At 42.1% G+C, this 16165-nt stretch overlaps 1 protein-coding gene across 8 annotated transcripts in view; it reads left to right on the forward strand.

Moving 5' to 3' along the window:
- Positions 1-16165, forward strand: part of TSPAN5 (tetraspanin 5) — a 156866-nt gene that overhangs the window by 106751 nt on the left and 33950 nt on the right. The gene's annotated exons all lie outside the window — the stretch shown is intronic.

Consider the following 16165-nt stretch of genomic DNA (forward strand, 5'->3'; position numbering starts at 1 on the left):
TGAAGAAAATGTCTGTTTTTCACTTTAGCAGTGATCAGATTAGATACCCATTTCATGCATGATCTCACTTACATGTGGAATGTAAAAAAGTCATATTCATAAAAGCAGAGAGTAGAATGGTGATTGCCAGGGACTAAGAAGGTGGGGGAAATGGGAGGTGTTGGTCAAAGGGTACAAAGTTTCAGTTACGCAGGAAGAACAAGGAGATGTAATGTACAGCATGGAAACTTAGAGTTAGCAATACTCTTTAGTGTTCTTGAAATTTGCTAAGAGAAAGTCTTCAGGATTCTTAACACCCAAAAAATGGCAACCCCATGAGTAATGGATGTGTTAACTGTCTTGATTGTGGTAATCATTTTACAATGTATAGTGTATCAAAACATCACATTGTACACTTTAAATATACACAATTTTTGTGTGTCAGTCACACCTCAGTAAATCTGGGGAAAACATGCAGATTTCAGTAATGTGCTATCTCTGAAGTAAGAGAGCTTTGTAGAGTTGCTATGTAACACCTCATTATACTTGGCTGACTTTGGGTTAAGTATGAGGCCTGATCATCCCAATCTGATCTCTAGGTTTTGTGCTGTGCTGTTCAACATATTTACATAAACAGCTGTTCACTGTGTAAACATTTATGGAAATCAAAATACCAAACCAGTTAAATGTAGAAATAGGCTGGATGCTACATCAGTGTATTAATGGCAGCAAAACACATCATCTGTTAAATTTAATTATTGTGGCTAGTTCTGTTGGTTAGTGTTTGTAGTTGATTTACAAATGTATCTGAGACTTAATACCAGTGTTCTGTTTCTACATATTTAAGGAGTATTTTAATAAGAGTAGATTAAGTCTGCATTGAAAGTCAGTGAGTTTTTTCTTTTGAAGAGGGTCCATATGTCAGTCAAGAAACGGGCTAGATCATCCTGAGTGTGCAGAGCAGCGGCAGTCCTGTGCCCAGCTGCTCTCTCTGGTTTGCTGGATTCTTAGTACACATTTCTCTGTCTGATCTGCACATTGGACAGAGGAACACTTTTACCTTCTGGTTTTTCTGAGCATTAGGCAGTCGGGTTATTCTGGCAACGTGGAGGAGCTTGTTTGATTCTTGTGTGCTTTTATCAGAAAGGGGGATGATTTCACCTTCATTGCTCACTGTTCCTGTCTTCCATACTCTCTTCCTTAGCTATAGACACTTCCAAATTCTTATTCTCTCCCCTTTAAATTAGACATACCATTATTCTATCAGTGGTTATTTTTTTTCCCATTTTTATTTTAGGAAGTCAACTGTTGGTATGTTCTCAGCCCCCTAACCCATGGGATAATATCTGGGCTTTCTCCAGCCTTTCTTCCCTGGGAAGCTCTGTGCTCTTCACAGATTACAACATTCACCCTCGCGGGTGTTCCCAGAGGTAGGTAGGATCAGAGAGAGCGTCCAGGTGTGAGAACAGAGGGCTGGAGTGAGTGCGTCTGAGGAGAGCAGTGGGTTACTTCTTTTATGTTAGCATTTCTGCTTTCAGCAGACTTCTGCATTCACACCTATTTTTTTATTTTCTTCAAAGCATTTTTCAAGTGATAACAGTCATTAACTTCACTGCTGCAGAATGAAGTAAAAGGGGTACTAATGTGGCTGCTGAGAAATAAGAACCTTCACTCAGATCTTTTTAGGGTCATTAAGAAAGAGCAGTTTAACAGTTGGTTTTAGTGTGATTTTTTGCCTAGGATTTGGAGTGTATTTAAATTGATCTGAAATTCTGAAATTGAATGATCAAAAGAAACCCCTCTAATAATACAGATGTCTAAAGTCTGTTCACTTCAGCTGTTTGAAGGTGCAAGATCAAGATTCCTGAAGCCTAGCTCTGATCATTTCATAACTTTTTTGTTTCTTTTTAAATATTATGAGCTTTGAAGTAAAAAAGACCTGGCTTTATTTTATGGGCTTGTTATGTAATCTATTTGGTTCTCACTTTCCTCCTCTATAATGGAGATGATAATACCCACTTCAAAGGAGGCTTGTTATAATTTAGTGAGATCATGTGCACGAGACACTAAGCAGAATGATGTCAATAAAACTTAAAAATAAAAAAGGTGAAAAGCAAAAAATGTATAATGTCCTCTCTTGTCCCTACAATATAAAACCTCAATGTTTTGATGCCTTGTTCTTGACCCTTGACAGTCTGGCCTGAAATGACCTCATAACTGAGTTACTATTTTCCAGCCAGATAGACAGCCTCATTCTTAATTTTCTGTAAAACAAAACAGTGGCTTCCAAATTTTCTGACCAAACCCTCAGTAGGAAATACATTTTACATATGAAACAAGTTCATGAGTACTCTATCTTGCCACATGAAATACATTCTATTCTGTTTTCATTGAAGATGAAATGTTAGTTTGACCCACTAAACTGATAGTAACATGTTTTCAAACCTGCTGGTTGAAAAACATGGATATAACAGTGTTTCCATTTCTTGAAATTATACCCCTCCCTTGAGACTCATACCCCTTCTTGAACTCTTCTCTCATCTTGGCATCTGGTGGCCTTTTCTGAACTTACCATTTTTTCCTCAATGTCATTTATGGCATTTGCCACAAATTGGCTTTTATGTTAATCATGGATTTTAACTTATCTCTGTGACTAGATGGTAGGTGCTGTCAGGGCTTGGTCCCTGTGGTCGTTTATCAGCCTGTACATGTAGCAGGGTGTCCTGCAGACTGAAGCCCTCCTCAGTGTTTATTAAATTGCAAGGCCTCTTGGATGCTTTGCTGTCTTTGTGCTGACATTTGAAAACCACAAAATTATAGTTTGTCAACTCTGGGGAGTAGGGAGTTTTTGCCGTGACTTCTCCCTAGACTGGACGTTTTCATCTCTTGGGCTGCCTTGGTTTCTTTGTGTATCTGGAAAAGAATGGTGTCAGGTTGGGATTTGGATTTCTAGATGGAGATTCTTAATTCTGTGTCCTGACATGATTTTGCTGTATCTCAGAGGCTTCATTCAGCTCAGTGGTGTATGAGCAAAGATCAGTAACAGCTCCTCTCTGATTAAGCACAGCCTGGTATCTTTAAACCTTGCACTTACGCAGCATAGAACAGATAATGATTTTAGCCTATGAGCTGTGCATTTTATAGCATAAGACATTTTTAGATATTTGTGTGTACACTGCTCTGTAGATCCTATATATGAGGTATTTATGTGCAATATTTTATTGTTAGTGTAGAGCCTTTCATCTACAATGAAAATATTATATAGTCCAGATTAGAGTGTTTCTGTCTTAACTATTCATCCCATCTCACATTTGGAGCCCCATGCTGAGAGCCTGACTAATGGTGAGACTTAGAGAAGTGCAGGACCCATTTTATGTTTACACAAGTTATCTACCCAAAGGTCGACCTCATTTAAAGGAACTGACTTAATTTAGGAAAGTTATTTCTTTCTCTTTTAAATCTAATTTAAGAAGCTTGACTGAAATAGTAATAGAGAGCAGAGAACTGCCTGTGCAGCAATATAAACTAACAAATCTAGATGTAGCGACATCTATCTTGGCAAACATATGGATGAAACATGTATCAGAAATATCTAGGAAATTACATATTAAAAACAAATTACTTAACATCGAATGAAGCAAGCAATGGAAGATAAAAACCACACTGATAACTGCATAATAAAATCTAGCAAAAGCTAATGATGCAGATTTTATAATTATTTTCTTTTCAGGAGACTAATGGACCTTTAGGTGTTACGTTACATCTGTTCATCCATAGACACATTTTTCTCTTTGGAGCATCAAACACTTACAGGGTCTTATGAAGTAGTTTTGTTGAATTTGGTACTCAGAGAATTTGCAGACAAGCTTCCTTATTTATATTCTTTCCCGTCCAGTCTGCCATTTACCAACGCTAAAATGTGTGTCAAAGGAAGCAGGATTTGTCTTAGAAGAGATTTGGAGAATATCTTCCTTCAGTATTTAAAGTGCTTGACAAAGTCATATTCTCATGGAAGTCAGTTTTGAGATGAGGAAGTTAAAATCAGGGGGCTAATTTCACATTCCTGGCTGAAAGCCTGTCTGCTAGGATTGACATGGAGCACTAATTAATCACCCAGGGTCTCCTCATTCACTAATCACATTGCATGAAACTTCCCTGCTGGCTGAGACTCAAGGGCAAATCGTGGGCTCCCAGCCAGCTTATTTTTCATAAGCATTATGCTACCTCTGTAAATTAATGAGAACCTAATATATGTTGTCAGTGGTTTACTGTCCCATGGCGACCCTCTCTGGTTAAACAGCTTTAAATGAAATCTTATATTGAGAATGGAAAGACATTTCTTGCAAAAGGAAAAAAAGGCAGATTTAAAATCCTCTTTGTAATCTTTTTTCCCACGGTATATACTATTTCAGTTCTGGTAAAAATCTGCTAGATTAATTGAATAACACACAGATGACCTGATAATTGCTGTTTGTTTTCTAAAAAATGAGCCTATTCAATGCTTAAGAAAGAGACTTTTTCCAGAACATTTTAAATTGAAATAATAGTGTTTACTGAGTGTATACTATACATAAAACATATCCACAAAGCGTATCTTAATCCATCAATTCTCTTCATGTTAACTCATGAACATCAGTCCTATGCTGATGCTATTATTGCCTGCATTTACAGGTAATAAAATTGGAAGTCTGTCAACTTGTCTGGGGTCACAGCTAGTGAATGCTGGGGCCTGGATTTGAACCATGATTTGTCATTAAAGGCCATGCTCAGTTGACTGTGTTACTATTCATGATTCATATGGTTCCTTTATACTATCCCTTTTAACTTAAGGAAAATATCAATGATCTTAGTCTTCAAAGACATAATTCCTACTGTATATATATTCCACTGACTTAATAAATCATTTTAGAAGCATGTTGATCTCCAGCACATTGTCTTATGTTTTCAAATCATTTTAATATTATGCAGCTATGGGCATCTTTAAACCAGAGGAAATAAATAGGTGTAGTTTATTCACACATGATTCATGCTGTTGTTCATCTTGAGACGCTTCCAAACAGTTCTAGTAGGAAAGGAGACTTCACAGGGCTGCGCATACATGGATAGTTTCCAAGTCAGTGTCTGTTGAGAACCGAGCCTTCCGCCCTGAAGCTGTGAATGGTTTGGCTGCAATTTGTCTTATATGTAAATTAATTTCCAAGAGCCTGTGTAATAAACTCTTATAAAAGAGTGATTTGTCGAAACCCATTTTCCCTGTTAAAAATGCCTAACTAGAGAGAGCAGGTTGATATTTAATGGTTTGTACGGGTTGTGTGTTAAGCCAATACTTTTCTCCTTAGTATGCAGCAATGATGTTCTTGGTGGAAAAGAATCCATTCCATTTCTTTTTATAGTGTCATGAAAAGTTGGAAAGAGGGAAAACTGAGCTGAACATACAGAATAAGAAACTAAATGGTGCCGGCAGGCTGGCCTTTTGTTTTCAGGCAGCCCCCTCCCCAGCCTTTGTGAGTCACTGAGCCAGTAAGGCTGATTACAGATGCCTCAGTGTATAGAGCATTTTATGTGGAGGTTGATTTGTCATCCACAACCCCGGACAAATTGCCTCTAGGCCTTCTTTCACATGATAATCAGCAGATTTGGATCTCCGGGGTGTGCTCCTTGTATCCTGCATTCATCTCTCAAGATGTTTTAGATTTTGATTGAATATGAAGCATCAGAAAGGTGATGTCAATCCAGTAAAAATATTAAGGGAATTTTCAGCATGAGTGTGGAAATATCAAAAGCTTGAAATGATGGTAGCTGCTGCCATCGTTCTCTCTGTGCTTGTTTGATTTGATCAGAATGGTAACTTCAGTGCTAGGTATTAAGAAGGCTACATGGCATTTCTAGAATGTAGCATATTTCTCTTAAGATTTAGCATTTCAAAAGGCCCACTGGGAGACAATTCAGTTACTGTTGTAATATGAACTTGAGGTTCTCAGAGGTGATTTCTTGGATGCCTTTGTTATTAATGTTATCAGGAAGATTTCATTTTAAGGAAACATTCTGAATTCTAACAAGTCAGCCTACTCGGAATAGTTTTCTCTAGTGGCTTTGCTTAAATGTTTTGTGTGTGCACGTACGCTCACATGTGCCTGCACGTACGCTCACATGTGCTGGAGCAGAGTGGGTGCAGATAGGTTAGGCAGCATATATATATATATATGTCATTCTATATAATGTCTAAAGAATTGAAGTCAGATTCTCCTGATGTTCTTTAACAATTATTTCTAACTAAGGCACAGTGTTTACCAAAATCTACCTGAAATATGTACTTATTTCTTAGGAGTATTTTTAATATTTACAGTTAAATGAGAAGATTGTTAAATGAAAATTATATTTGACAATATAGCAAAGATGTCTGTTTAGGAACACTTTTTGTTTTTTAAAAGTAACCACTTTTTCCCTAGAAAACACATGAATGTCATTATGTTTCCTAGAAAAGAAAGTAGATTTTATTGGCAGAACAAAAAATAAAAATTTAAAACATAGATACATAGGCACAGAGAATATTTGCACAAGGTTAAAAAAATAGTTACTACAAATAACTATGACATAACAGCTCCCCTGCCTTCTCAGCTCTGAGCTGACTTCTAACAGGACAGACCAGGCAACCATGGGTGCTGGAGAACAATCTGATGGGTGGGACCATCAACCCCTCTTCTGTAAAATGGTAATACTAATGTCAAGAACTATGAAGAGTCTGAGATTTTGCCCTACTGCCAGTTAACAAGTTACCCTGCTACCACATCATGGATGCTGGCAACGACCCCAGATGCCTAGGTCAGAGACATAGGAACTTATTAATCTCATCAATACCAGTAGCCAGTATATTAGTGTTTTTCATATTCTTTCCCCAAGCCCCAAGTTCCATAGGGTGCTGCACAGAGGGCCAGTTGACACCTGTATATGTAGTGAGTTGAGGGGATCCTGAGCTTAGGGAACTCAAAGATTTTGTAATGGGCAGTAAGCTTGCCTGGTCCTTTGTAGGATCTCTGCAAGGAAACATTATTTCTGTCTTCCAGGACTGTCAGCTATATAAATTTCCTTGAAAAGATAGTCTGTAACAAATGACTCACTTGTAATTCCAATCAGTCCCTTCCTCATAGAAGTTCATAAACTCAAGAAAATTATCTCCCAACACTCTGAAAGCAGACCCCATATAATCACAGATTGCATGAACAACTAATGTACACTGGTTTTCAAGGGCTTGTGTATGTGCCAGGTGACATAGCTGGTAGCTATAGCATATATCTGTGTTATTTTAGGAGATTAATACAATATAGTATTTTAATTACCTTGAGTATCTATATAACATGTCCTTTCAAACCATCTTCCCTTCACTTGTGTTGGGTCACCCTGTCCTCTGTAGCGGGGGAAGGTTGGTATGGTCTCCGTTTATGCATGGGGAGACTATCATTCAGTGTCTGGACAGATTCACACAGCTAGTTAACATGCTGGTTGGCATGAAACCTAGAGTTTCCTGACACCCAGTCTGTTAGTCTTTGAAACACATTCCATAACTCTTATCTCCCCTTTGTCTCCTACACAAGGAAAACGACATTACTTGCCATTATAGAGGCGACTCCAGTCCGGTCCTGAATTCCTTTTTGGCCACTGTCATCCCTGGCAGCTAGTCTTGGGTCTTGCTCAGCCACACTGGGGGAGACTGCTGGTGATGCCAGTAGTGTCTGGGGTCAGGGGCTAGTTGGAAATAAGGGAAGTTACTTTCTTTAATTTTCTCTTGCTGCTCTATGTTTTATCTTCAGCTTAACAGATCACAAGCAGTCTCTACTGTTTCATCCCCTTTGCTTAGCAGAGCTAGCCCCCTTTTCAACCTGCCTTAATGTGTGATTACACATGATGGAGTCTCCCTCTGGGGGCTTCAGTGACGCCACTCTTTCCTGGTGTCCTGCTCACCCTCTCTGTGCTGCCTTTGTACTCTCTCTCCCTCTGTGCACTTCATCATCAAGTACATGCATTATCCTGTTTAGTCTTCCCAATGACTGCATGTGATGCATGCTACTACCTCTGTATCTTATAGAAGAAGAAATAGAGATCTGAGGGGTTAAATTATGTGTCTGAAGTCACACAGTAAATGGTGGAGCCCAATTTCTAACCTAAGTTTGATTCTGGAACTGCCTTGCAGTCTGGCCCCCTGCCCCTCACATATGTGCCGGGACACTTTGGTCTGAGCAGTAACATGCTGACAACTGAACTCTGTGGTTGCTCTTTCTCCTAGAATATTCTCCCCTGCCAGCATTCCTAACTTCAAAAATGACACCACAGCCTGCCAATCTTCTTAAGTGAAAACCTGAGGGTTTTCTTAGGTTATTCTCTCTTCCTTATTTTCCACAAATAATTCACTCATTCATTCCATAGGTGTTTAAGATGTGCTGTGAACCACACATCTTTCTGAGGTTGGGGCATACAGAAGGAACTCAAAAGACAAAAATCCCTGCTCCCATGGAGCTTACTTTCATAGAAATTAACATTCCCATTTTATAAATCTAGAAGCTGAGGAATAGGGAGGTTAAGCGACTGGCTCTTGGTCATATATTTAGGATTCAAACCCAAGCATTCTGGTTCAAGGCACCACGGTCTTAGCCTTACACCCTCTGCTTCCTGTCTCCAAGTCCCCGAGTGTCCCCTCCTTGCTCTCCTCTTATGTCATCCTTTTGCCACTGCCTCTGCCTTTTTTGGGGCTGGTGTCGTTGCAACCAGGAGTATTGTAATAGCCTTCAGCTCGTCTCAGTGCCTGCAGCCCTGCTTCCCTCCCTTCACTTCGTTCTCTGTGCCGTGCTGGAGGGATTTCTCTATAAAGTGCAGTCTGATCCTCTCCCTTTTCTGCCAAAGTCCCTGGCTGGCTTCAGGTAGCTGGGCGGGGCTTTGGCCCCCGTGACACAAGCCTGCAATGATAGAGCCCCTGCTTTCCGACCTTTAGCCCAGGGTTTCTGAAACTTTGCCAGGTTTCACATTACCTGGAGTGTATTAAGATGGGGCTTGCTGGACCCACCCAGAGTTTTTGATTGGGTGGGTCAGGGGCTGCCTGGGAATTTGCTTTTTTAACAAGTTCCTGGGTGCTGCTGTTGGCATAGGACCTCCACCACCAGAAGCACTACTTGCTGGGAACCCGGCCTGGCTCAGCTCTCTCTGCTCCAGCCTTGGCCTCCTGAGGGACCTGCTGTTTCCAGCTTTGATCCTTCTACATGAGCTACGTCCTCTGCAGGAGATGGTCTTCTGCAGTCCTTCCCTTTAAAACACAGTTCAAGTGTCACTTCTGGGAAGCTTCCTCTGACCCCACAGTGATCCCCAAGATGCACCTCTGGGTTTCAATGGCAGCACGTCTCGGGGAAGGCTCCATTCCCTGTGCCTGAGTTGTGGTTTTACTTCTTTGTTTTCCACCCACTGCCCCTCAACAGTTAGTCCTTTTAAGAAAAGAGATCATTGGTTACGTATTTCCCCTTTCTCTCCCTGGCACCTAGCACAGTACCTAGTATACAGTGGAGATTCTTAATGAACTACACAATCCTATTTGTGCTTTGAAAAAGAGTAATTCTATCTTAATTTCTATTTACATTAACCTTTACATCTTGCCTAAGATTTTTTTTTTAAAAACATGTTTCAACACAAAAACAGTACACATCTGAGAGTATTAACTGTTCAAAGCAGCCATTAGCTGGAGCTGCGCTGCTTGGCCGTTTAAAGCAGACAGCAGGAGCTTATTCCCACAAAGGCTGATGGATGTCTGTAGATAACTTGCTTCTCTTGCCTGTGGCTTGAAATACTTGAGTTATGTGTCAGTTCTCCTTACCTTCAGAACATCTCTGGTCTGTTCTTGGCCTTGCTTTTATCTAATCAGAGAGTTACGGATGGAATAGCTGAGGCAGTGTAAGCCTGGCTTTTTCTCAGACAAACATTGGTGGGCTGTGACCTTGCAGCCTCCATGTTTCCATCCAAGATTGCATAGCTTTATCCCTCACATTCCTTTCTCTGTGCCTGCGTCACTTGCATGATTTCCAATAACATGGGTTTTATGGCCTGCCTGGCCTTCCCCTCTTCTTTCCTTTACCAGCTCAGATTATGAGTTCTTGCCAAAATGTTAAGCTCCATGCTTTAACAAAGGAATTTCCACACAAGATTGTCCCTGGACTGTAGACATTTCTTCAAGGGGCACTCTGGCCTCCTCCTGGTGTAGTCCAACTTCAGAGGCAAAGAGTTCTCTATCCTCTCTGGGAAAACAGGAGAGAGAATGGGTCCACAATGCTTGGGAGCCACTGGAGCAGCTCCTGTCCTGTTCTAACTCACCTCTTTCCCTGGCTCTGCATGTGGCTTCGCTTTGGGAGCCTTTTCTTGGGTTCTAGCTGGATCATTCTGCTTCCAGAATTCAACAGGCAGGCAGAGGGTAGCTCTTTTCTTCAGGTGGATGTGTAGCTGAATTATTTATACTTATACCAGATAACAAGCTTACCCAGTAAATCAGGACCACTAGAGTTTCTACTTAGTTTTTTTAATAGGAACAATGCCTTCTGTCAGATCAAAGAATCTCTAAAGCATCATCCATGCTCATGTCTGTTCTACATGCTTTATTGCTAATGTGAGCTTGGTGCAGAATGAGGCATGGAGGAAATGAATCTGGTCTCGTGTTTATGTTGTAGGACCGTCTTGGATGCAGGCAACAGAAAGCCCCTGAAGTAACTTGAGCTATGATGGGAGGGGCAACATATGATAGAGACCCTGGGGCATTGTAGGGAACCCAGGATTGGGAAGTGCAGTGGAGGGAGGTCAGGAATGGAAGCTACCCTTGGTCTCTCTCCTGCTTTCTACACCTGCGTTTTCTCTCACGCACCCTGGTCTGTTCTAGCAGAATGGAGGCTAAGGCTGACAAAAAGCACCATGCCCAATATCTGATTCCTGGGGAAGAGAGACTGTGTCAGCCGAGTATTTAGTGGAATGGCTCTTCTTGAGTCACATGTCCCCTCTTGGTCAACTCATCAGTCTAGAGAGGAGGGTAGGGTGGGTGTGGAGCCTCCTTCACCAACAGGCTGCAGGGTCCACCTTTGAGGGTCAGGACAAGTTTTCAAAAAAGGGGGTGTATATTGAAAAAGCTACCCCAATCAATATTGGTTATAATTTATATCCCATGTTCTTCCCAAAGTATTGTATTTAAAAGATGGGTATAATGAGACCAGAACTCATTTATAAAGAATATGATGCAAGACAGGGAGAGAGGTCAGGGGCAGAGACGATGCTTCAAGAAGATGGGAAGAACCTTATTTTAATGTGGGATTTCAAAATAAGTAGATTTTTGCAATCTGGGGCCAGTCACACTCAAGATTCCTGAACCAGATTGCTAAAATAAGAAATAGGAAAGATACAAAATTAAATATGATCTCTGTATTCTGACTACAGTTGTACATTCTTTCAAATGTACAGAAATACTTTCCTCCCCTATTCCTGGAAGGATCCTCAAGCTGGTATCAGGGGAAGCAGATGATGAATTAGAGGGGAGGTGCTGCTGTGCCCTTAAACGGGCACATGCTCCCTGGTTAAGAGGCCCCATGGCTGCCCTGTGTGAGCACAGGGCACATCACTCCACCCCAGTCCCTGGTGTGTGTGTGCCATAAGGGTACATCCGCCAAGTGGTGCAGACGTTCAGAAGAGGGAGGCCTCTGAGCACTGTGAACAGGATGTTTTCTCCTGCTCAGGAGAAGCAGGGCTTGAAGCAGGGTTTCATACTGACCCATTGTAGGTCTGGGGAGAGGCCACAGGCTGTGAAATGCTTGGGGGCAGGGAGGGGCAAGTCATGCAGGGCTGAGTAGTGACTACCGTGGCGTGGCGTGCTCCTTGAACCTCAGCCTGTCCTCACATTATCACATGGGCGGACGGCTGTTTGGTGCATTTTCTTAGTGGCCCTTATCATCTCCATTTGATAAATGAGGACCACGGGGTTCTAGGAAGTTGGAAACTCTCCAGTGATGCTTTTTCTCTCTGAGGAGAACTATAGCCCTTCTGAGCCCGGCCCAGCCTAGCCTGGCTCTGTTACCGCGGCCTGGGTGCCCGGGCTCCGCAGCTGTTCCTCCAGCGCGCGCACGCCTTTGCCTTCGGGCCTGTGCCAGGCTGCTCCCTAACCCGGGACACTGTTCCCCCAGTATCTGCCAGCCAACTCCTCCATCTCCGCGGTTTTGCTTTCATGTGACTCTGTTAATGGAGACCTGCCTTGGCCGCTCTGTCACTGCTGCAGCGGCTCTCTCTACCTTGTGCCGCGTTTCGGTCAGCTCGCCCTGCTCTCAGTTCCCACAGTGCTTCTGACCACCTAAAATCCCATGCTCCCATCTCATTTCTATTTCATTTTATTGCCTTTCCTTCCGCACACCCTAACTAGGATCTTAGCCCCATAATAGCATAAACAGTCTGCTACATTTCCCATTTTATCCAAAGCCCCTGGAGAATGCCTGGCACATAGTAGATGCTCAGTAAATATGTGTTGGGTGAATGAAGAGCCTTCCCTGGGGTCTGCGAACCACGGAGCACTGGAGCCTGGGGTCTGCAGGCTGCTTGTGTTCAGGCCACATGGAGGCGGCTTAATCCCTCATGAAGGGCAAAGTAAAGTGAGAGAGGGGGACCTGCCTCAAATGGGGAATGTCCTGTTTAGGAGCTGGAGCTTTCTCTGTCACGCCATCTTCTTGTGAGGATTCCAGACAGTGTGAGTGTACAAACTGGGACATGGGGACCCAGGGGCAAAATTGGGATAGACTTTCTGTGTATTGAATTTTCCACCAGCCTAGGCTTACTGCTTTGACATGGCAAGAATTATACCCAAAGGCTTTTATTCCTGAAACCAGCCCCACTCTGTAAATAAAACGTGTATGTTGTTAACATAAGTCTTCAGCATGCTCGTGTGGACCGCGGCACCTCACCCACCCTGCCAGAGCAGGAGTGCTGGTCACGCTCAAGTGTCAGAAAATATCTGATAGAAAGTACATGTTCGCAGTTTCAGGAAGATACGTCTTTCCTAATGGCACTCTCTCTTTCCTGTCTTCTGTGCCAAATGTTTTCAACAAATCTCTCCTGTTTATTCAGGCAGTGCTTAACAGTTTTTAAAATAACTTCATCAGAATGATGAAGGAACAACAGTTCCTTCCATTGTTATTTATGATAATATTATTGAGGCTCCAGTTGAGGTGAGCAGACTGACCAGATTTTTATTGTCCCCTGTCCTGTTTACCTTGCCACGTTGTTATTTTGAGTCTCATTGCAGAATGCTGGGTACATGCCTTTGATGTAATTGTTATTTTTTAAGCAGAGGATTGAAAATGTCCATTTAAGAGGTAGCTGTGAACTTTAATGTAGACCCATATATAACTGCCTCCTTTTATGAATAGAAGTAGCAGGGGGTGGTAGACAGGTATGTAGAGTTTAAACAACTTATTTTTCAAAAATACACAAGCTGAAATTTGCTTCAGAGAGAATTCACATAGCTGCCAAAATGCCCATAAAAGAAAGCTGTCCTTCAGAAGTGCCACTAGATCTCAAGCCAGTTACATAGTTGGCACCCCAGAGTTCCTTCTGTTGGAGAGGACATAAGATGGAGTTTGAAGAGCAACTGTCTCCATGTAGAAGATGCCAGAAAAACAGACATTGTTCTTAACATCTCTTTCTCTCTCTCCTTCACCCTGTGCACTGTGTCCCCCATCACCATATCCAGTCACCATTGGAAATGTCAGTTTTACTTCTAAGTAGCCTCAATTCCATCTATTTCATCACATTTCTGTCCATGACACAATCAGGTCTTGTCTGCATGACCAAAGCTGCCTCCTTCTAATCCCTATGTGTCCACTCTGGACTCTCTCTAATTTTTCCTGCAGCATAGGACATTGTTTTTCCAAAGACCAAATCTGATAAAGGCCCTTCTCCTCACTGCACCCCAGCCTACTACACCCAGATGGTCCTTAAACGACTTCCCATTGCTCTTAGGGTAATGGCAGAATTCCATAATGTGGCTTGCAGGGCTCTGCAGGGGCTGGTCCATGCCTGCCTCTCTAATTGCAAACCTGCCATACCTGACCCTCACCCCATCCTTTGTGCACCAGCCAAACCAATTACCTTTTTACTTGCTCTGTTTCTCTGACCACAGGGCCTTTGCACATTCTCCTCCTCTGCCTAAAACAGTGTTCCTTCTTTCCTTTGCCAGTTAATGTCTTTTCATCTTTCAAACCCCAGGTCATTCAGCCCTTATTTGGGGAAGCCTTCCTAGCCTTCTATCCAGGTCAAATCCTGTCTTACAGTCTGTATCAGCCTTATTTTTTTCTCCTTTATAGCTCCCTCTAAATTAGAGGCAGTTTGGTCTTTTTTGCTTTATTTGATTAAAATCACTCTCTTTTACTAGACTGTAAGCTAACTGGAGGCAGAAACTGTTGCTGTTCTCTTATTTTCATTTATCACAAGAGAAAAGTAGTGCCTAGTACAAGTACGAACTCAAGATTGTTTGAAGATTGCAGATGCATGGGTGAATGGAAAGAATTCTTTTCTGTGTCAGCTAGAATGGAGCACTCGTCCATTTCAAAGATGTTGAAGGCTCACTGAGGATGAAAACAGTAGGTAAAGGGACAAATCTACCTTTCCTAGGCCTCAGAGAAAAGCAGACAGATGTGCCCCATGTGGCAGAAGCACCCAGGCACTTCCTAGTATCCAGCCACTTGGGGATGTCCTCGGGCTGTTTTCCTCTCCAGCTTCTCCTGAGGGTCAGCTCTGCTGGCTCTGGCTTTGCTAAGCCTGGCAAGCTCCCATCTACATGCCCCTGTTTCCACCTAGTGCCAGTCTCACTTCCAGTGAGGAAAACATACCTTTCTTTGCCTTGAACACCAGGAGATCAAAGGGACATTTTGAGCCCTGGGACAAGAGGTTCAGTATAATTCTTCTTCCCTTATTTGGCTGGATGAACATTTTATGTACATTAGGAAAGTATTAAAATGGTTTGAGCTTGGGCTGAGGGGTCAGATATCCGGAACCAGCCAGCTTAGGCACCTGTGGGCTCTTGGGAGACTTAGGGTTTCTAGTAAGTTTCCTTATCTGTGAGAGGGGAAACACAGGGCATACTGTGTGGGACACTGTAGACCAGTTTGTCCATTAGTAATACAGTGTGAGCCGCCTATATAATTAAATATTCCCATAATTGTATTTAAAAAAGTAAAATGAAACAAATGAATTTAATTTTAATAATGTATCTTATTTAACCCAGTATATCCAAAGTATTATCATTTCAGCATGCAACCAATAATAAAACAACTATTAGTGGAATATCTTACATTTTTATTCAGGGTAGGTCTTGAGAATCCAGTGCACATGTAGCACTTGCTAGCACATCTCAGGCTGAACTAGCCACATTTCATATGCTCAGCAGCTTGTGGCTGCAGTATTAGGCAGCGCTGGTTCAGCTCAATCATGTAAAACTCAGTCCCCAGTTCATACTTAGCCTTCAACAAATATTGGCAAAATTGTTATTTATTTTAAAATATCAAAAGCTGGGTGGGACAAACATTGGTACTAGCTTTTTTCATATACAGCCATGTGGGATGATGCCTCAGGTCTGTTTTTATTTGTTTCAGAGGAATAAAGGGTTGACTACAGTGTTCTTGCCTGTTACTGCAAGCTGGCCTCTGGGTCTCAGAATGAGGCTGGTCTGGTGGTTTACAGTCTCTCTTCGTGGGGATGTGGGGAAGGGGACACGCCATGTACCTTGAGTGCTGCATGATGTCTCCTTTTTTTTTTTTGCTCTTCTCTGTTTAATTATTCAAAGCTGGGACGACTTGACTTTAAAATAAAACACATGGGCTGAGAGTAACCGGGAGGATATTTGCTAGTGATGTAGCCCAGAAGGTATGTGTGCGTGGAGGCCCTGGCCCTGTACCACTTGCTTGCTTAGGTATTGAGTGTGTTCCTTGACTTCAAATCCAGTGTTCTTTCTCCAAATTCTTAAAACTTGTTTGGAAAGTCACAGTTTAAACAGGAAACATTGGAGCAAGATTCTAAAGGAAATTGTGAGTCTTCTTTAAATTCTGTTTTTTTTCTGTCTCCTGTTAGTGGAGAACCATTGGTTTCCAGCATGTTTATATGATCTGTGAGAGAAAAAGAGTTTTCAAAGTCT

Source organism: Manis javanica, chromosome 5, assembly GCF_040802235.1.
Source record: "Manis javanica isolate MJ-LG chromosome 5, MJ_LKY, whole genome shotgun sequence".
NCBI lineage: Eukaryota > Metazoa > Chordata > Mammalia > Pholidota > Manidae > Manis > Manis javanica.